Raw genomic sequence first — 23,561 nt, 5'->3', positions numbered from 1 at the left:
ATCAACATAAAACAATTCCTCAATTTGATAGCCACCTGTGCTAGAAGAAGATATTGGCATAATATTCTGCTTGCATAAACTTCAGACATTCCTTGATCCCAGAAAGTAATGTACTAGTAAGATTCCCTGAATTGCGTCCATCTCTGACTTACAAATGTATCAGTAATTTCAAAGATGTATAGAACAGATAATACAAATTATTCTGTTGATATCAACATAGAATTTTGTTTTACTTCTACATTAATAGTCCTCCCAATTAAAACTAATTTTTTTGTAATTAATCATTACTGCATAAAGATTTTGGTTCTTCCAGAAACCAATGTTGTTGCAAATTACATAAGCCTGATAACATGTTCTTGGTCCTGCTTCGCAGGATATAAAAAACCATAGCTTGTTTCATTTCAGATTCTGCATGTTTCTCTATGATCCACAAGCCAACAAGTTTATCTTGAACTTGAGTATTTTCTAGTGGATATTTAAAATATATTCCTTAAATTTTGATAATCTTGGATTTTATGATTTACACCTAAAGATGAATATGCATAAATTTGTTTGTGAGGTAGGATTCATCTTCTGTTCTAGCCTTTGCAGTAAGGTTTTCCTATGCTAAGCCGAAGTGATTGGGTGAGTTCCTAATTAACAATTTGATCTCTAGAGAGAAGAATAAGAAACTCAAAAGACTTCAGCTGTATGCACCAAACTCAGATATACAGCTGCTTCCCAGAGTTCAGGTACACCTTCTAACTCCAAGTGATGATGGCATATATACACGTGTATGTTACTAAATTGATGGTTTTCTAGGGAATGGGATGACATTACAACTAAAACTTAAATATACTCAGTTAACGTGGAGAAGATGAGATCTGGACTTGAATTTAGCTTTTACATATGTAATAGTTGCTTTAAATTGTTATCTCATTTACTATAGTACTTCATGGATACACATTTAATCACTACTCACAGTGATATTTTAGTAGTTAAACTTAGTAGAGTCTGAATGATTTTTTTGTTTTCTTTAAAGTCTCCATCTATACATCTGGACAAAATATTCTAACTATATAGCCCAAGACCCAGTGAAAGGAGCAAAGTCAGTTTGAAGCCAAAATAAGTACTTAAATCATTCAACCATTTATCATTAGATGACACATATCACACCTCATATGGAGACAATAATTCTGACCTATCCCAGGAAATTGTGAGGACAAGCCGAAAGAATAGGACGGCATGCTTATACAATATGGAGCAGCTACACAGACATATATATATGAAAACAGACGAGTATGTCTACGTGTAGCCTTCAATTTCCAAGCCTTCCTGTCCTCTTCGATGATTGGCCTAAAATGTAGGCTCAGACTCAGAAAATAATAGAGCAGTGTAGGGTAGCACAATTAGATTGTAAGTAGAACCACGTTCCGAATAGGAAGCAGATGCATCCTCGGAGAAAAACAAAAAGAATGTGAACTCTTGTCAGCAGCCAATGAATCAATCGCTTTCTTCTTACAAGGGTTATGTTAAAATTGTATCTACCCTAGTTGGCAAATACTAAATTTGAAGAGCCTGTGAGCTTAAATGGCATACTTTTAGACAATTCTAAGAGAAGCAGATTTTTTTTTTTCTCTAAAGAGACTAATAATTATTTTGCAAATATGCTGCTGGGCTTGAAGCAAAATGTTTTTGTTTTGTTTTTTCTTGAGAGCTGGTTCCAGGCAGTAACCCAAGTGCACTTAAAAGTAGCCCTCCCCGCCCCCCAAAATTTTCATTTGGCGATTGCCAGAGGCTAATTTATATCTATTTACCAAGATATAAATAAGGGCACTATTTTTAAGCACATTAACTTGTTTAATCTTGTATCCATTCTGTCCCAATGTAACAGTTAATGGTGGAGTTTTGTCATTGAAAAAATTGTAGCATCTTTTATCTGACTAAAAAGAACCTGCTTCTAGTTTGATAATGTTTATCAATTGTTGAGAACCACAACTGTGTCCAGCACCCCTTCTGCAAAATTATCTGTTTTGTCAGAACATCCCTATGAGGAAGACATGGTTCTCTCCAAATTACAGATGGAAATACTGAGTCTTGGAAGTGAAGTAATTTGTTCAATGCGGTGATAACTTATAAGGATTCAAACACAATTCTATCTGACTCTACAGTGCATTATGCGATGTGGCTCAACGATTTGTGTGCTCTATTATTTTTAAGGAAAAACAAGTAATATATTCAATATATTAATTTTAAATATGTTTTCATATTTCTGAATTTTATGTGGAGTTAACCACACGTATTGCTTACAATGACATCCAGTAGAAATCCTTTAAGAATAGTGTCTGTATTACTATTGAAAAGAATGGATGTGCTCATCTTTTGTCTACTTCCATCTCTGAGTAGGTGAGTGCTTGGTTCCTTTATCTGCTTTAGTCAAATGCAGCTGGGACACAGGAGCCTAGACATCTAAAAAGCTTCTTTTGTGCAAAGCAGCATTTCTGCGGAGCAGAGTCAAGCTCACGGTCTGATACTTCACGTGGGCCGGCGGGGCTGAGATTGACTATGTGATACCATTTAGCTGAAGAGGTTTTCACTTCGGAAAAAAATACGCATTTCTTAGGGTAAATGTGTCTCCATTAACAAATGCTTTACCGTACTACTCAGCGATTTTGATTCCTCAAGGCTGCTTGTTAATTATAAGAAGGAAACTCATACCTTACATTTTACCTAAGCAGAATTTATTTCTTGCATGAGCAAAAATTTACTTTAACCTCAAGCACAGAATAACATATTTGAAATATTCACCTAAGGGTAAGATTTTGTCCCACTTTACATTCTTGCTATTTACCCACTGAACCTAAACTCTCAGATTTACATTAAACCATATGCCATGAAATATAGAATCCTTTGATAAATATATTTTTTTATAAAACTCAGATTTCATTTATGATAACTCCTAAATAGAAGATTATTGAAATTTCATCAGAAAATCAATGTTCTAACCCCACATCCACCACAAGGCCTGGGGTCAGTCACAGAATTCATCTATTTTGATTTCTTCATAATTAAAAAAAAAATGGATGGACCCTCCTTCAAGCTGAAATATATTAATTTTTTAGTTGGATAATGCAATTGAAATTCAGTGTGTATATGAGGCTACCATACAATACCAATGCAAGTGGGTATCTTTAATTTTTTCAACCTTGCTCCCTCCTTTTCTTCCTTTTGTGCCCAATGCAAATTTTTTCAACCTTGCTCCTTCCTTTCTTCCTTAAATGCTTGTGTAAGTTGCCCCTTAACTATGGCATGTTCTATAGCACCTGGAAGTGTACAGTTGAATTTAAAAGTTGAGTTAGACTTCCTGATCCATCAGGGGAAAAAGTAAAGCCTCTTCTGTAGAAAGCACTGTCTTTCTAAATTGTCTTCCTTTGCCACAAAGACTCACGTGGTGTCTGGACCTGTCATGGTGAATCCACTCATCCCCACACAGTGGATTTCACAAGTTTCTTTCTGTTTCTCACAAAAAAAGTTATCATAATAAGGTATTAGGTCAGACATCCTGGCTAATTTATCAAGTGGATGATAAATCCAGGCAAAGTTATTCCAGCGCTTAACTTGAGAATGAAAGCAAGCACCCCAATAAAGCTTTTAGAGGATGGCCCTCCCCCAGCCTAGTGAGGTAGCTCAGTTTTATTTGCAACTTTGAGAAATAAAAGCCCCGCCTACTCGTTTTCACCCCAAGAAGGAAAGTTGATGATTTGACAGTAATTCTGGCCTTTGACAATGCGTCTCTATTCCCCTTTTTGCCAGTGAAATAACTATTCTTTTCCAAAACCCAACGGGTCCCCACAGCAAGATCAAAAGAAGCCCTTTTGCCAGCAGGATGGGGGGAGATGGGTCTCCGTTCTTTTCTCTGTCTTTCTCACCTCAACACTCCTGGTTTGATCAGATCTCTTCTCTGAAGGAAAATCCCAGCATCCTTAATTGAATCAGTGGGAACAGGTATTTTAGCTTAAGTTTGAATTTGCTGATGTCAGGTGCACAAACTCGGTGATTGTCCAAGCTGGTGCCTCCTAGAATATAGTCTTTCGCCTAATTTTGCCTTATTCTTTTTTTGCTATTAATTTATATCTTTTTTTAAATTGTGTTTTCATTTAAGGTTTTTCTAAATCCTATTTGAAGTTTTATACACACACACACACACACACACTCACACACACACTCACACTAGAGGCCTGGTGCAAGAATTCGTGCACAGGTGGGGTCTGGCCAGCCTGCCCTGATGGGGGCCGATAAGGGCCAGGCTGGTGGGGGAGAGGGGCCATGGGAGGTCTGCGGGCCCCGCCACTGGTAGAGGGAGGGCCAATCAGGGAAGGGCTGACAGGGGGAGGAGGCCACAGGAGGTTGGCTGGCCGGCCTTGCCCCTGACCCTGATCAGGCTGGTTGGGCAGCCGCAGTGGGCATCATAGTGACCGGCCATTCCGGTCATTCCAGTGTTCCAGTCCCTGGCTTTATAAATATATATAAAAATATATTTATAAATACATATAAATAAATATAAATACATATATTTATATATTTGCAAACATATTTGTGAATGTCATTTCACTCCTTAAGAAAATTAGAGATAATTTATAATGGTGAATATCCAGAATTTTTTTAGTATCATAGAGTCTTAGTTCTAATAAATGTTAAGTTAATATATATGGAACTATTTTCATTGTTAATTCATATTCCTCTTATTTCTACAACTGTATTAGTCCCGTGAGTAATATTCTATCCATGTGGTTGTATGTAGGTTGTATGTATTGTGCATGTAAGAAATATCTTGACCAGGTGGGATAACTCCAGCTCTGCTTACTGTTCTCTAAATCCCTGCTATACTCATTTTGTCAGATGACTTTATTTCCAAAACCATTCTTATTTTCCTGAAATGCCCTCAAATTTTCCCTACATCCTGGCCTATCACCCACCCATATGGTTTCTCAGATGTAAAGGAGACCCTGCTAAGAGTCACCTTTGCATGTTATAATTGTTGCTGAATTGCCTGATTCCTTGCCCTATCAATTGCCTACATTCATTCTTGTATCCTCCATGTCCACTTGCTTCATATCTTCTGTCTGTCCTCCAATTCAAGTCTCTACTGCATAAAGACATAGTCCTTCCTTACATCTTTCCATCTACCACTCTGCCGTATCTCTCACTTTTCTCCACCTGTTTTAGTCTGTTAGGGCTGCTGTAACAAAACACCATAAACTGGGTGGCTTATCAATGACAGAAATTTATTTCTCACAGTTCTGGAGGCAGGGCAATCAAAAAGGAAGAGGCCCACCTATACTATGTCTGCCCACGGTTGTCTATTCTCTGAATTTGAGGTGGGAACATTCAGACCATAGCACCGCCTATGAACTCCTCTTGCTTAATACACATATATTTCTTTTCCGCCCCCCCCCCCCCCACAATCTAGCATCCCCCAACACACACACACTTCATTGTATTTCACTAAAGCTTCCATTACCAAACCCATTTCTCTCAGTCTTGACATAAAACATAGTGAGAGGTTTAAGATTGGTACTGAACTTTGATAAAAATTAAGTTTTTCTTTGATATACTCAGTATATGCTAGAGCTCAGGCCAGCAACTCGGCATACCTCCCTAGGTGACTGAAGAAGCACTGGACCAGGCACATAGCAAAGTTCATTCTCTTATTAACCCAAATTAGTTCAAATATGGGAGTGCTAACAATGGTCCAGGAAGATAGCAACCCACACAAAGCTATCCAGTGGGGGGCATGGGCCTTTACTGTGACACCCATAGGAAGAATAAGGAGAGATGCTGGCTGTGGTGGAGTTTGGATGGGTGCTGTGGAGGCACAGGGTATGTAGCAATTAACTCCATCTGGATTGAGTGTGGGAGGAGGCAGGCCCCAGGAGGACCTGGGCCCAAGATGTCAATATTTCAGGATGGTTAGAAATGAGCCAGGTGAGATGTTAAGAGAAAAGAGTGAGAGATTCAGACGATTGCTTCTCTAACATGATTGTAAGCATGGGCACTGGAGTGTTCAACACTCTTCACTATCTCCCTGTTACTTCTAACAACATTACATTCCTAAAATGAGCATAGAGACCACTGACAATGTGGTTTCAACCTGTGTTTACAGGCACCCAGTCTCTACAAAATAAATTGCTCATCGTTTTCTAGACCAAAAATATCTTTTCTTATTGTGTTTTTTTTTTGCTTCCTGGTCTTCTTGTTCATGTAAAATACCCTTCCAGATATGACACATTTTGAAAATATAGTTACCAATTCTTGCCTCTTTAATTACCCCTTCTGGAGTAATTATTTCTGTACTACAATAAGTGTTCTTTATTTTTAAAGGACAAATCACACATTACTGAGTTCTGTGAACATCTGTTTCCATGAATTTTTACCTTACTAGCTTATTAGCATTTCATGGTGAAGGAACACATCTTAGTTATTTTGTGTGTGTGTGTGTGTGTGTGTTTCCCTCACAACCTAAAGAAATAGTGCCTTTAGCTTTTCAATGAATTGTGGACCAATATATAGCTCAAGCCACAAATGTTCCTAAGAAATACATTTCGTTTTAGTTAAGAAAGCAATTCAAAAATCTGAGCCCTAGAATTCATGATTTTATAAAATTCTTAGTTAGTTACCTCATTATTAATCTAACATAGCACTATCCTGAGAACAAACTGGGAAAAGCTAGACTCATTCCAAAATGCCAAGGGTTTGCAATGAATCTCAGTATAATTAACTCATATAGTTTTTGCAACAGAATACAAAATGTGCCAGGGTGGAAAATATTACTTATCACTCTGGAAGGCAAAGTTCCATAACACTCGGGGAAATTTTGCTTTCTTTTGAGGGGCCCCAGCATTTAAAGCAGAGAAGCAAAGGACAGAACGTGACTTGATTTATATTCTACTCGATACGTTGAGGAATAGATCCTTATGGTCATAGCTAAGAAAGTTAAAAGTTTTGGAGAGGGAAGTAATGTATATTTAATCCTAGTCATTAATTTCTTAGACAATATTTAATCTGTAAAATGTAGGAAGAAGCCTGTATTTATACTTGGTGTTGCCATTGACCTCTTATAAACTATTTTTATAAAACCTAAGAAATTCCAATAGCAGAAGTGGATTTTAATACTTTTGTTACAGATTTTATAGGGACATCAAAAGACTTCTCTTTGATTTTGTTTTCCCTTAAATGCTGACACTACGCCTGAATGTCCACCATAAGCCAGGCAGTAAGTTTCTCTTAAAATGCTTCATATTTAAGAGACAATAGGAGAGTTAATAACATTTTCAAGTTAGAAATGTCACAACAGACATGTGTTTCCATTCATAAAGTATGTCATGAACACATACAAACTATCCTTTGTCATCTGGTTCTGCCCCATTTCAAAAATTATTCTCTGCTATTAATTAGAAGTGACTACAATTTGATTAATCTCAAACATGTGTCACATAGGAGCAACGTGGAGAAGTGAATTCAATATTTTTCCACTGAGAGTATACATAGTGTTCATTGAAAGAAGCCAAATATATTTTTATAAACCAAAAGCTAGTATTATCACACTAACTGAGAATATTGTCAGTGTAACACATTCCAGTTTATTTGAAATATTAAATTCACAGAACAACTTAATTATAAAGCTCCTGAGACCAAAAGTGCCAAATTAGGTGAACTTCTCTCTCATTGTTTTCCTCCTAAAACTCTTATTCTGGAATCTGTTTCTTCACCTTGAGAATGCACCTGATCTTGGTCCCTCTTTGATTTTTTTGATTTAACTCTGTTGGCAAAAGCTGCCCCAAACCTTCAAACTCACAGCAGACAAATCCACTTTGATTTAGCTGAGAGAAAGGAAAGTTTCAATTAACAAGGGGGAAATGTGTCTTTTGCTTAATTTGCATTATCATTATTATTATGGGATGTGTACTAAAACATTCCTTTTCTTTCAAAGTGCTAATTAAATTTCTATGACTGCACTAAGCCTCTAACCAGATTACAAAAGAAAAATCATATGATCAAGTAGTTGTGAGTTAAGAAACAATGATTCCATTTAGGTTTTTCTGTTCAACTTTCCAACAAAAAAAAATGTTTTTCTTTCTTATTACACAGCCTGCAGTAATAAGTGAAATATAATCCTAATTAATTTTTCCTACAGCTGTGTATAAATCAATAGCTACAACATCCCAAAGGAAATGCACATTGCACCGTCCTCCAGGTTCCTAATGAATGCAAATAGAATGACCTTTTTCTGACAACTATGAATATTGTTTCACAATTTTACCATTAAAACCGCTGCTATCAGCAATTCATACAGCAAACAGGAAGCTACAATAGTTGTAAATAACTATTCATTATGGTAAGAAAGGAATGGAAAAACACCAAGTCTTCATTATGCAACTTTTAAGCCTGGAGTCTGATTTTAATACTTCATTTTGATATGAAAATTCTGTGTTAAATGTAACCCAGTCTTCATTTTAGTTCTCTATTTTGGAAAAAACACACAATTAAAATCATTCAGTTCTTTATGTAACTTAATTGAGAGTTTCGATATTGAAAGGTTTTAGTAAATAAAGATTTCTCAATCAGTACTACTGCAAAGTTCTGAATACTACATTCAAGTGTTAGAAGACTGTGGTTATAGTCCATGAAAAATACCTGGAGGAAAAATGTGCATAGAACATCCTATTGTTGTACTTACCAAGACATAATGCTACTCATGTAATGAACATGATGATGAATTTAGAAGCTTTCCAAAGAGATAATGACATAAGGATGACACGTATGGGAACCTGAGACAAGGGAGAGAATATGTCAACTGCATTATTGTCCATTTTGACTGAAGAACCACTTTATTCCATAATACAATATAATGGCATGTCCTCACACTCCATCCTGTTCTACTTTCCACAAAACATCATCATAGCCATGAAGATGTCTCATTAAGTAAAAGTTAAATTCAAATTTTATAACAAAAGTAGTTAAGAAGTAAATAAAAGAAGTAGTTAATTATGTCAAACCTAATTCTGCTGATCATAGATCTACATACTGAAAACTCCCATTGGAGTTCACTAGAGCCAAGAATATAATTAGCCAGTAGAATTCAAACACTCATTAAAAATAGGACTCCCCAAGTTGCAACCAGTTTTAAAAAGGGACTCACAACAAGAGGACTTCATTTCTTTCTTTTTTAAAATATTTTTATTGACTTTTTACAGAGCGGAAGGGAGAGGGATAGAGAGTTAGAAACATCAATGAGAGGAAGCATCGATCAGCTGCCTCCTGCACGCCCCCCACTGGGGATCGAGCCCACAACCAAGATACATACCCTCAACAGGAATCGAACCCGGAACCCCCCAGTTCACGGCCCGACGCTCTATCCACCAAGCCAAACCGGTCAGGGCAAGAGGACTTCATTTTCATGAAATCCAAAAATCACTATTCTATCCCCTATTCTGCCATTAAATTTTATACTTCTGTACAGGACCAGGGACGACCATCACATGACTATTTGATATCCCAAATATGCATTAGAGACATGGGTTTATGTAGAACATATTTATAGATATATGAATTTACTTTGGTAAGTAGTTGTTCCTCCGTTTTAACATAGCATCAACTTCCTATAATTCCAAATCTGTGAGTTGTTTGAAACCCCTCTTAAACATTTTCTTGAAACAGTTAAGGAAGCATTTCTGTGACTGTGTGGCCTTATCAGTCACAGAGAGCATTTTCCAACTGTGTGACACAGTCTCCACTCGATGACATCTCCTGAAGATGTCTGTACTCTCACACCTGTAATGCTTTCCTGCTGAAGATGAAGCCGTGCTACATCTCACTCAGTATCGATCCCTGCGGCCTTTCTCCCAGTCCTTCTCCCAGTATGGTCACTGAACAGTATCCGAGTTCGATAGGAAGATCAGCTGCTCATCCACTTTTTGCCAAAGCAATTTGTATTATGGATTTATTTTAGCAGTCTACAGTGGCAGTTGCTGTTTTTACTATTTAAATGCTTTGATTATCTGACCTTGCTTACTTTATCTTTCTAAGTGCTATGCATGGGCTTTAACATTGATCAATACGTGGGGATTCCTCTACAGGATTACGTTGAAATCAATCTCAATTCAGACTTTTTTTTTCTTTTTTATGTTTATTACTTGATCTGTCTTAATTGCATTCCTTATTTAGGTAAATAAATTTAAACACATACTTTATTTTACAGACGAGAATCTTCTAAGATCCACACATATTATAAAAATACCCTGTATTTTTTATGCATTATTTTATTCATTCCTATAATATGAAAAAGGAAAGGCTTAATTACTGGGTATTTTATTCAAACACCTCTGCATTACAAATAAAATAACCTAGTCCATTAGAAGAAAAACATAGCTATATATATTTTAATAACTAAAAAATCTTGACACACATTAATGTGCTATATTGTTTGTGATAACTGTGGAAGTTCAACAAGTGCTGGCTACACATATATTTTGCACATAAATGTGCTTGTAAGAGTTTTTATAAAATAAATTAGCACTCCATGAAATAAAGTAAAATTCTAAATATGTGTATCTTTAGAAATCAGTAAAAAACAAACTATAAACCTGTTGACTATCATAAACAATTTAATATTCAATGTGTATAATGAGAAAAGTTTATCAGTTTCACCCTCATTACTAAGACTGAATGTTTTACTCCATTTTTTATTTAGGATTAAGAGAAATTAGAAATATAAAATGCTTTGAATACTTTTAAAATCAAATCTATGAATTTCAGAACCAATGATCTTAGAATAAAAATAAACTTCTAAAAGTCACTATTTAAGACATAAACTTCGTGGACTATGAATTATATAACCATTAAAACTAGTTGCTAGATTTTTTATCTAGTTTAATCATATATCATATCTTCTGGGCTGGTGTAGTCACACGAAACTCCTGAATTTTATATTTAAATCAATTGATGCTAACATTAAATTTTTCAAAGTCATAAATAAAAGAAATTCAGGTGTGATTTTAATAAAAGGAATTTATGTCATTGTTTTTTAAAAACTTTCCTTTTTCAAATCCAAACCAAGTCTAAATATATCCGTTACCAGCTCGAGAATAAAATTACAGTGAAATATTTTCCAGATATGTATACTAGAATATAAGATCTACAGTTGGCTTCAGTGACCAAAACATTCAAGCAGTAAAAAAACTTGAGGTACATAAACATATGATTATACACAGAATATTTGCAATATGCTCACCTGTGCAAGTACATTTTTTAACTGAACAATTGTTTAAAACTCTCACAGGACTAGAGAAATATGACATATATTCTATATATATATGTATATATATGTATATGTATACATACATTTTCATACTTTGAACTTATTGGCCAAAATTATTTAGTATTTTAATACCTTTCATTTCAGACTATATTATAGATTATTATTACAATAATTTTCTCCTGCTACTCACATTAAATGATATAAAGTATAAATGAATAAAAACAGTCCATCACAAGATAATGCATTTTCATAGTTACCTGCGTGAAGTGAGGGTAGGAAAATTAAGGTTCCTGAACATAAAAAGAATTAGGAAAATATGAAGAAATTTAATTACCAAATAGTTGCCATAATGATATTTCCAAAACCTGTTATGAGCAGTTAGTTCCTTCCTACTGTTTGTGGCCGAATAGCATTTGAGAGAAATCCTTTTCCAGAAAGTTTTGCATCTCTGTAGATCACAACCCTGGCCAGACATGTCCATACTTTTTTCCTCAAGTGGGTAAATGTTAAGAGAGAAGAATTCAAGTTTCATGATGCAGCAACACAAAGCTGGAAAGTGAAAATTATGTTGCAGCGGAGTCTTGAAAATATGACTGTAAAAGTTAATCAATAAAATGTCTATTCCTGTCTATTCACCGGAGGCCGCAGCTGCATAGCTTCGCTCAATCGATACTACAAATTATTACGATTTCCAGGTTCCCACTGGACATTCAGAACAAATCTTTCAAGTGTAACAGGCTTATCCTGAGTATATGGCGTGTTCTCTCCATTTAGTTCAAAAAGAGGAGGGGAAATAAAATCCAAAGCCTCCGCGTTCTTTAAAAATTCCGCTTTATGGAACCAATAACTTAGGGGTCATATTTTAATGTTAAAAACAATCTTGCTTTTGGTTGCCAATTTTTTTTGTGTGCTTCTTTTTTTTAACTGTTTCTTATTTAGTTAATACATGACTTAACCTAGATTTCACTGGCATAGGAACCTGGCCAGTTCTGAATGACTCTTCCAAAGTAATGAATGAAGAAAATTATCCTGAGATAATTACTTATCACAAAGTGACTTAGGCACAAAGATAAATGCAGGACCCTGGTGTACATCTGAGATTGCATCAGATCTCTTAAAACATCTATTCATGTTATTATTTTTGTGATTTAGTCCTACATTTTAAAAATCAGGTTTCAGATTTTTCACTTTCTTTTCTGTAAAATAAAAAATATATAATTCCAGAAGTAATTTTCTTTTTTTGGAAAAGAAAAAAAAAAAAGTCCCAGAATATTTCTTTCTAGTACGATCCACTGTTCTTGGCAGAAAAATTTGTAATTCTAGATTCTGAACTCCAGAACCCCTCAAGCCTTTGACCTCAACTTTATGCTCCATACATTTCCCTCTGCATCCGTGCATCAAACCCCAAGACTTTTCCAATTGAGGGTGTGGTGGGGTAGCAGGACTCACTACAGTGCTGTCATGTCTGTGACACCTGAAGGGCCTTTTCTTTCTTCTGAGTGCTGCACAGCATGAGGTCTGGCACTGCCCAGGACTGAATCAATTGGTAAATTTAATCAATTCATGTCACCTGTCGATTGAGGGAGGCGAAAACGTAAATAAATAAACCAACCTTTTTGTTTGCCAGGCCATAAGGCTTTGACTTTATTTCACATTTAAAGAGTGCTATATATTTTCATGGTAAGACACGTGTACCTAGTACCAGCATATCCTGTGACAAGGTATGTTGAGGCTATATTTTAAAAGGTGAAGCTATTTCTCCTAAGACACCATCATTGCTTTGATGATAATCATTTATCAGTCTCTTTAAAATTCCACCATAACATTTTCTTATAACATGTCATAATAATACAGGGGTGAGCAAGAGTAGCTGTACAGTTGTAAGTATGCAAAACAGCTTATTTCGACATTATTATTTATTAATGATTATATTATTTATTTGTATTACAACTGTTAACATACTTATGCCTACCCTGTACTTAAAATTTTATGACCTTTAAGATATTTAATTGCTAAAAACCATTGTAAATAGATTTTTGTAAGTCTGATACAATTTTAACTACCCTCTTGCATGATAGGTGTATGCCTTGCTCTCAATTTCACATTAAGAGAGAATATTGTACTTACTATCATGATCAAGCTTTATCGGAAAATAAAATGGATGAATCTAGATCAAGCATAGAGAAATTGGGTTTGAGCTTTCATTGTAATCTATCTGGATGAATCACTGGTTTATTTACTGATAAAATTTAAGGTTCAAAGCAGGTCATTACATGCCAGTTTTTAGATCAAACATGATATTTTTTGTGGGTATACAGAATAATGTACCTTTCTAGTGATGTTTAACTGCAGGAAAAACGTTGGCCTTATTTTAATAACATTAAGTTAACATCACACACTATCATTAGTTTTATATTAGTGTTCAAAACCATTTTTATGTATTTTTTTGTTCTCTAAATATACCTTAAACATATTATTTCTAATATAATTAAGCTTTTTAAAAAGACAATAGTACTTCTAACAGTACTACATTACCATAGCCATTCCAAAAGAAACTTGCCCAATATGCTTTTAATCCTTGGTACAAATTTCTACCTTTTAATATTTGTTAAATGTGGCTTTTTTCGTTGTCTGAATTCTGGCAGCTGACTAAAGGAACATTAATTGCAAACAGGGTGTATCTGAGTGTTTAATTTTATTTAGAAGCATGTAAAATGTCACCCTACATTGTGTAATTATTTTAGTGCCTTATAATATTAAATCACTAGATTAAAACAAATAAAATCCTCATGAACAATTTCAAATATTTTACTTTTAACATTACAAACTATAAATCACAAAAGAATTTTACTTATGTTCATCACACATAATATTTTGAAATCCTATTGATAGATATATCAAAATATGCAGTAAGTAATGTAAGTTTAGAAGCTGGCTTCCAAAGATCAGTTAATATCAAATGCACATTTTAATTTTGGCCTCAGGATTGTGTTCAAAGAGATGAGTGACAGGGGGAAAAAGTTTAAATGGTGTGCTTTATTTAACTGTGATTACTCAATGTAACCAAAGTTCGGTAAGTAAAGTGTAATTTTTAATAAAGTGAGAGAGAGAGAGAGAGAGAGAGAGAGAGAGAGAGAGAGAGAGGCAGAGAGATTGATTCATGTGGGCTATGCTACTTTCATAATTAATTTTTTTAAAAAACAGACTAAAAATGAAGCAAAAATCAGAGAGGATAGAGTACTTTATCAGAGCACTCAAAAATGAAACCATATTATGTTTATTTGAAAAGCAAGTGATAAAATCGGAAAACATCGGATCAGGTATAATAATTACATGAGAATTTAGATGAAAACAGGTTTCATACAAGGTGCTTCACTAAGAACAGTTTTCAGGAACCTTTCAAAACAGCACAGATCTCTATTACTTTTCTTCACAGTTCCTTACGTGCCTCAGTGGTCTGACCCAAAATCCTACTCCCAGCGTCTCTCCGTTTAATAGTGCCTTGCTTAGAGCTGCTACTTGAACAAGAAAGAAAGGCAACAAGAGCCATATGTAACCTTTGGACTCCAGAAACAGAAAGAGAAGACCATTGGCAGATAGATGCTGCGGAAACACTGCATTCTCTCCCTTGCTCCTACCTTGAGCCTTTCTTCCTAGTTAACAAGAAAGCTGACTGCCACATCACCATTTAGAATCTGGAATACGACCGTTACACGTTTCAGCATGTGCCATTTCAGTTAAGAAACATTGCAAATCTAAAGTTTATCGGTTTTGGAACCAACAATTCCTTGAACAAGCTAGCACATTTACACATAACCTTTTGCAAGACACGGAGAGTTAAATATTTAGCCACTAAAGTCACAAGGACTGACTTGACTTCAGTACGTAAAGTAAAACTTTCTGAAATGCTCAAAAACAACTCACTTGCAATCACTTTTTTCTTCTTCAGAGGCCACAGCCCTTTCTGCCACTGTCCTCAGCTCTGCCTGGGCTTCCCTCTGTCCTCTTCTTGGCCGACTGTTTCTGCTGTTTGCTCTGTTAGCTGCTCTTGAGTAGCTTTCAAGCTGGATTCCATTAGAAGAAGTTCTTCATCTTGACTGGCACGTTCTTGGGCTGAAAGATAAAACAAGAACATTGCCGTTTAAAAAGCCAAACGCATGTATTTTTCCCCTTTTGTTTTGGGTTTAAATTGTATGCAATGCAACTTTGATGAAGATTTAAACAGATCCTTCTTGTCAAAATACAAGCTCATGCATTCAATTTTCAGGTCCCTTCATTTAAAGCCCAAGTAAACAAAGGCATGTATACAAGATGCATAGCGGTAATCTCAAGTTTATAAAGCATTTAAATTCAACAGTTAGGTGTCTAATCAGACAACATTGGCTGAGCTTATTTGGGAGACTTCTGCTCCTACATTTATAAAAGAATAATGTTAGTATATAGCATTCATGTTTTCTCTTTAACATAGATCTCAGAAATATGTATATGTATATATATGTGTGTGTGTGTGTGTTTGTGTGTGTACATATATATACATATATATTCACATAGACAAAGACTGATATGTTATAAATTATGTCAAAATGATGGCTTGCCACTGATTTACTTTCATGAGTAATATGTATGAAATTTAAGCACTTTTTCAAGGTCATCCAATAGGTGGCACTCTTTCATTAGACCAAAGAAGTCTTAGGCAGTATGCTTCAAGCTCTCAAAAAATAAGTGATTTAAGACAAAGACATTTTTCCTTTGTTCTTTGTTGACCGTATTTCTAGAGACATATATCTGTACATTTTGTTCGAATACTTCCCTTTTATAAAAGTGTTTATATGGGGTTTTTATGTATTGCCTCAAATATAGACCATCAAATATAAGTGTTATCAGGTTTTTATTTTAGTTTTTAATCATATGTTTGAATATATATTTATACATATTATAGTATAAAGTGCTTTTTTTCAAGGTAATTTGAAATTTAACTGGATGTATAATCCATGCATTGAAGATAATGGTGTTTTATGAAAATCTGCCATTTTAATCTTGCAGTCTTAAATGAAGGGGAAAAAATACTTTTAGAATCCCCAAGCCCATATAAATAGAAATGGAGAAGGCTATATTTTTATAAAAAGATAATCTTCCCTGTTAATGATTCTCATTTCATTTCTAAAATATGGTGTTTATATTAAGTTTCAATAAAGTTGAAAACTAAGGTATTACCATCTTACATCAGAGGTATCTTTTACCAGCAACCTCATAAAAAAAGATACTCTATATAAATATTCTGCATCTATCACTCATCTTTGAAGTTGAATGATGTCTCCCTTGTAAGTCAGATCTAAGAAAACCTGATTCTTAGTTTCTCATTTATAGATTTTGAGCAACTGAGTGCTTATATTTTCTAAATATATGCATGCATGTTTGCATTGTTTTCTTGCAAGTGTTCAAAATGACCACTTTTGCCCCAGAAGAAATTATAGCACCTACTACTTTTATAGCTTAAATGTGCTATATATTAACAGTTCAGATTTGTGCCTTAGGAAACCACAGAGCTAATGCAAACAGCTAAATATTTAACAAGGAAGAATGTATCACCCAGAGCTCATCTTTATTAAATTCCAAAGACATTGAATTCTTTCTGAACAAATGAGTTAAATGTTTAATAATTTCAATACATGTCCAACACTGTAGGGGTGAGGGAGGAAATCCAATCAAGAATTCACAACAAGTTTGCTTTCAAAATTAAAGGAAAAAAATTCTTCAAGCTTAAAAAATATGTAAAGGCACTAGAGCAGTCCCTGCTCTCAACCAATAAGAAAATGCAATTAAATGAAAACAATATATTTATAGTGATATGTTTTCAGTATTTTTCATATAGTTGCATGAATAGCTTAAGTGCAATATTTCACTTTATATGATTTTTTAACCTTTCACAATATAGATTTCTTTTGAAAAAAGTAAAACTACACCAAAACTTTTAAAATTAGTTTTGAGGAGAATTTGCAGACATTGAAATGGAGAGATTAGTGGTTGTTAAGTTTAAAAGGACTTTGAGCAATCTGGCCACATACAGATAATTATAGATACGAGAATGTGTCAGCAAATTTCTTTTTTGAAGAATCTGCTTGTACCAATAGACTGACTTCAAGACTACTTTAGTCAACTTGGGCAACCACACAGAAAATACCTTTTATCAACTCTACAGGAAGTGAATTTTCTGTGAAGTTTGCCATTTCAAAATGCCTAAGAGATTTATGTCTCACAGTTCTCCTAAGAGTCTACTCTAATTCATTATATGCTGGTTAAAAAGGGGTAAATTATTTCGAGTTTACCTATGCCTTGGACTTGAGCCTGAGTTGATCCCAAGCCAGAGGCGCTCACAGCTGCATGCTTTATTTACAATCCCTTTGTCAGACTTACAACTGCCCCAGGCTATAACATAGTGTACCTAATGTTCAAACTGGCAGGTAATCTTATGTCAAACATACTTCTTTGATTTAAAGTGATCAATAGATTCTTGTAAAGAGGTAATTTCTCTGATGTTTCCACCTTGCCTTTTTTACAGGTGATTCACACAAAAGCCTGCTTATATGATGTACGAACAATAAACAGAAAGCTATAATCATGTTTTTTCAGATGTTTCCGGTGCACAACGATTTGGGATCGATACACTGTGTAATACAATTATCTGCAATGATCTGGTTGTATTGAAAAAGAATTTGCAGGAGACCTCTGGGGGTTTTATCCAGAGACACATATCCACCAACGTTGTGAATAGTGGGAGGAAAAATTAAGAGGTTGACAAAGGCTGTCTATTAGGGACCCACTGACACCACTCATGTTTTAGTTCATGAAAGTATTACCACAGCACAAAGTCTAGTCAAACAATAGCTCAAAGGTAATAGTAATAATAATAATAATGGCCAGGGCTCAGAGTGTTTATTTATATGGGAAAGAAAACCTTAACAAACGTGAACTTCACAGAGATTCAGTGTCACCTGAATATCAGGTAGCACAGATTATACTAGTAAGTAATATTGATCATTAATGGATTCAGTGAAATAAGTTATCTTACTTCTATCTTAGCTAAATTATGTAAATGCTAGTGTCTGTGAAATACTTTAATGTGTCTTCAACTACTTTTTTAGCTGGAACGGTCAAGTTCTAGAGTGATGATCAATTTGAACCCTTTAATAGAGCACTGCACAATAAACTCTTTTACCCAAGCTTTTTCCTTCTCTTCTCTTTTCTTTTTTTCCCAAATGAAGATTTGCAACATCAGGGAAAGAGCGAAGGTGGTACCGCCTGTATCCAAAAGACATGGCACATTTGCCGCAGATTTCTGTGCGGGGAAACAACTCAGGTTTGCTTTTGTGGCTCTCCTAAGACACCGACTCCTCATGGTGTCTACCTAGCAGCCTGGAAAGATCCACACTTCCTATTCTCAGCCTCTCATCACAGCTGTGTCACGCGAAATTCCCATTTGTCAGGCAGGCCTGATTCCCATTCTGGTGAAGTACACACTCTGGGGTGAGCTGGTCCCTGGCACAGAGGCGCTCTCTGCGGAGTCTGCAGGTGGCCCTCAGAGGACTGGGACTGCTCTTCCCCGTGCAGCCCTCCCTGCACAGCCCAGACACTTGCTCTCTGTCTCTTGACCTCACTGTCAAGCCGCCTCACCTTCCCTACTTTGGCTCTGAGGGCTGCACGTGCCTGCAGGAGACCAGCTTCTGACTTCCTTAGAAAGCCCCATCCTTCGCGGAGAGCCTGTGAAGGCAAAAAGCATTCCACCAGTGCCTTTTATGATGTACTTTTTATGGTGGGCCCTGCTATTTTGGGCTGGATCCTGGATTATACAGCCCCTCATTAGCAACTGGGTCAAGTATCCACATCTTTTCTGGGATCAAAACCTTAAAGGGACTTTCTTTACAAAAACAAAAAGAAGAAGTCCGTTGGAAGGAAGATCCCCCATTAGCCTAAATGCAGCGTTAATCAATAGATGAAAGTTCAAAGGCTAAAGAAAACATTTCCCATGATTCCTGGGGAATTAAAAAAGCAGACGAGTAGGCTCCAAATGAATTCTTTCTCTTTAAAATGTAAAGAGGAATTTAATGAATACAAAAAGTGCATTTAATCTCTTTGAGGTACCACCTGTAGAACTCTTTCATTTAGCTCCAAAGCAAACTGCATTCATGTGACATACAGGGAAATCCCTCCCCGTAAAGGTAATTATGATCTCCTGGTGACATCCCCACACCACTTCAGCTAATTAGCTTCAGGGGGACACCATGTTTGCCACTTTCTTTTTCAATCTTACTATCTTTCTAACACACTGTGTCTCGGCTTTAAATGTGCATGAGGAAAGACACCAAATAGAATGGAAGAGTAAAATCATAAATGAATGTGCTTCTTCTAAAGAAAACTCACTAGGCATTCCGGCGCTGTTTTCGTATCCATCAAGATGGTAGGTATTCCCGCCTGGTTGCTTTCGCTTTTGTTGCACTTTTTGTTTGTTTGTTTGTTTTTTGGCTCCTTGCCACACCTTGACTCTCTAGCATGCTTCATCATGCTTCCGTTAATCTGAATAGTTAGTGTTCTTTCATGTCTTAATTACAGCAAATTGCGGCACAGTTGGCACCATTTCTTGAAATTAATCCCAGAGTACTTTGTTTCTGTCAAGCAGTCAAAGCCTTGGAGAATAATAGTAAATGTTATTGCAGATCTAAATTTAAATGACTGTCTATGTATTTAACTTAAGCCTTTAATTACTCGTGCCGCACTGTTTTTGGTTCAAATGTTAAACATTATTCATTGAGAATGTGGAATTACTGTAGGCAGCTTAAAACCTGCAGATATGTTTGGCTCTAATTTGAACAAAACAGTTATTTATATTAAAGTATTTTCTCAGGTGTGGAAAAGCCAGGAAATGCCATGTAATATCTTCTTATGGGCATGTATTTTGATATTTCATTACTTCCATCATTATTAATAAAAGGTCTGGATTTAGGTCCATTCGATTCTAAATGGCTTTTCCCTAACAAACTGTTAAATTTAAAACCAGACTCAAGAATGTCTTGGTATCACTATTACCAATAGCCTTTAGGTAATTCAAGACAATGAAGCACTTCAAAGATCTTAAAAACATTACAGTTACATGGTTTTGTCTGTTTGTTTGTTTGTTTATGAAAAACCTAACATTTTTAGAATTCTCAACAGCCAATTCTTTCATTTCCTCATTCTGAGCGGGCTCTACTGAAATCCAAATTTTAAAAAGGAAAGCAGTACTTTATAAAATCTTCTAAGCTTACAAAGCCGAAGGTAGTAGAATTCACTATTCATGTTTTATGAATATGTATTTAAGGAATCAGGAATTGGAACATTTAGGATGTACCCACACATACTTTTAGATCCAATTTCAAAATAATGGGCTTTTATGTTAATTTGTAAACAGAAACACACTTTTAATGAACAGTACAAATTGCATACCTTGTAAAGTGAATATGCCCCTCAGTGATCTACGTAGTAGGTCCCACACTGTGCCTCACCGTGGTCCACTCGGAACTCCAGCCAGATATGCACTCCATGGACACAGGGACTCTGCCCTATTTATGCATTTGTGTGTCACCTGCAGCTAGCACAGGGGCCTATACTTAGCTCTCTATACAGTAAGCGCTTGTGAATTGAATGGAGAGGTGGTGTTAATTTCACCTGTCAGAGGTGTCACTTTCCAGGAAAAAAAAAATGTGTTGTTTGCTTTTGCTTCTGAAACACAAAGTGAATATGGAAGGATTTACACATACAGTGTCAGCAGATTTATCTCCAACCATCTCCCAAGTTAATAAATATTACAACTTTCTTTAGTTTTTAATCTCTATATAAATGAAACTTGATGGCATTTCTATCACCAACACTTAAGGTATATATTGAATTTAAAGACAAACAACAAGAAAATGAGAGATTCACAAAGTTTAAGCTAAAATAGGTATTTCTCAATAATTCAGAGAATAAATGAACAAAGTAATGGGTTTCCAGTTCCTCTCCTTTTCAATAGCAATGCGATTTTTGAACTGATATCTGTTTCCCATCCCCCCAATCTCAAGGGTGTACTGATCTCTCGAACTACAAAGTTTCCTGGCAGCTGTATGGTCGCTTTCAAGCTGCGTCATCTGTATCTGTTAGGTAGCTCTTACATTCGAATGCAAGATCTGCAAGGTCTTTGCTGGCTTTTCTATTGCCGGAACAGCTTTCTCCCCCACGTATTGCATTAGCTGTTTCAGCTTTTCCTTCCGCTGTGATCAACGCAGATTCTTAAACTTTCATCAGTGTTTGCATTGCATTTGAGATCCTTGCTATAACGAGCAGTTAATGTGCATGATGCCAGGTCTATTCTGTTCATTATATTCTCTAAACATTATGATAGACCTACTTGGGAAAAAAAACAAAAAACAAGCACATCTCTCTGGTAGTACAGTTGTGTAAATGTAGAACCTGAGAATATCAAAGTGAGACCAATGATCTCAGCCCCGGGTAGTCACATAGGCTGTTTAGACAGCCTCGGGCAGTGGTCGGCAAACTCATTAGTCAACAGAGCCAAATATCAACAGTACAACAATTGAAATTTCTTTTGAGAGCCAAATTTTTTAAACTTAAACTTCTTCTAACGCCACTTCTTCAAAATAGACTCGCCCAGGCCGTGGTATTTTGTGGAAGAGCCACACTCAAGGGGCCAAAGAGCCGCATGTGGCTCGCGAGCCGCAGTTTGCCGACCACTGTCCTAGGGAATCAAGGAGCTTTCATATTTTTGCAACAAGTCTAAAAGCAGGATTTCCACACACTTGTTTTATATAATGGAGATGTTTCTCTTAAGAATTGTTTTAATATGCTTAGTCAATTTGATTTCTAATTTTCGCAGTTAATTACCAAATAATTAAGTTGAAACTTTTATTGCATTTTGCAAAAGCATTTCATACGTATTTTCTCATTTCCCATCCCTATTGTAAAGTATTTTCACTCCATATAAAAGAATAAAATTTCAAATCCTTTTCTCTTCCTCCTATATCATGCTATTCTTTTTCTTGAGAGATTTTGGGTTTCATAGTATATATTAATTGGTCAATAAATTGATTGTTAAATGAAAAATTGTGTTTATATTAGAATAATTATAATACACCTAGTGATAGTGATAATATTTTGCTCAAATTGAGTCACAAATCAGTACATTGCCTCTAAATAAAGTCATCTCTAAAAGTCATCCACTCATTTTGTGTGATTATCACAATGCTTGCTTAGCAATGGAAAATAACTATTCCTTTGATTTTTCCACCCAGTGAGGCTGCATTTTACCATTTGCATCGGCAGAAGGCAATTGTGCATAGTGGAGGATTTCCAGAACCAGAAATGCAATCACTATCAAAAACCAGATAACACTGGTAGCTATTAATGTTTAGTTTGACCATATTGGGATTGGGTGGTAGGTTAGGAGATAAGGAGAGATGGAAATGTGCTTAATAACAGAGAGTAATTCAAAGAGACCTGAAGGATTGGGGGTACCACACTGTAAGCTGTCGGCCTGTGTATCCTAAGGTAGAATTAAGGAAGCTAGAATCTATGCAGTTAGCACAAAGATTATAAGATGGAATCATGGAATGCTGGACTGCAGTCACACACACTAAAGGTTATAAGTTAAAATCCAGAGATACTAGAATGTGGACAGTGAATACTGGGTGTTACAAGGTGCAGAGTAAAATGATAGTTTCTCTAAATCTCAGTTTTCAAAGGGCCTTAGCTGGAGCTTGCTACTGCTTAATGTGTCATAAAATCAGAAAATTAGTAATTTGGCTTGTACTATTACCATGAATTAGGTGATTATTATTGATTGTTGTGATTCAGAAGTTTTCTTCTGTAATTGTTACTCTATACAATGTATTACAATTATTAGGACATTACTTTATGGAGGCCAAGAACAATGTTATTTGTTTTTGATACACTGTTCTGGCATGTAGTAGGTACGCACAAATGCATGCTGGGTTGAACTGGTGCCTTCAACAAAAATAATGATAGTGATAATGGGATGTTAAACACACACCAAACTCCTATATAGGCATACATCAGAGATATTGCCACTTAGGTTTCAGACCACAGCAATAAAGCAAATATCATAATGAAGCTAGTTACTCCAGTTTTCTGGTTGTCTAGTGCATATAAAATTTATGTTTACACTACACTGTAGTCTATTAAATGTGCAATAGCATTATGTCTAAAAAATGTATGCACC

Source organism: Plecotus auritus (assembly GCF_963455305.1).
Source record: "Plecotus auritus genome assembly, chromosome: 11".
In the NCBI taxonomy this organism is placed as follows: domain Eukaryota; kingdom Metazoa; phylum Chordata; class Mammalia; order Chiroptera; family Vespertilionidae; genus Plecotus; species Plecotus auritus.
This window is presented reverse-complemented; position numbering follows the sequence as displayed.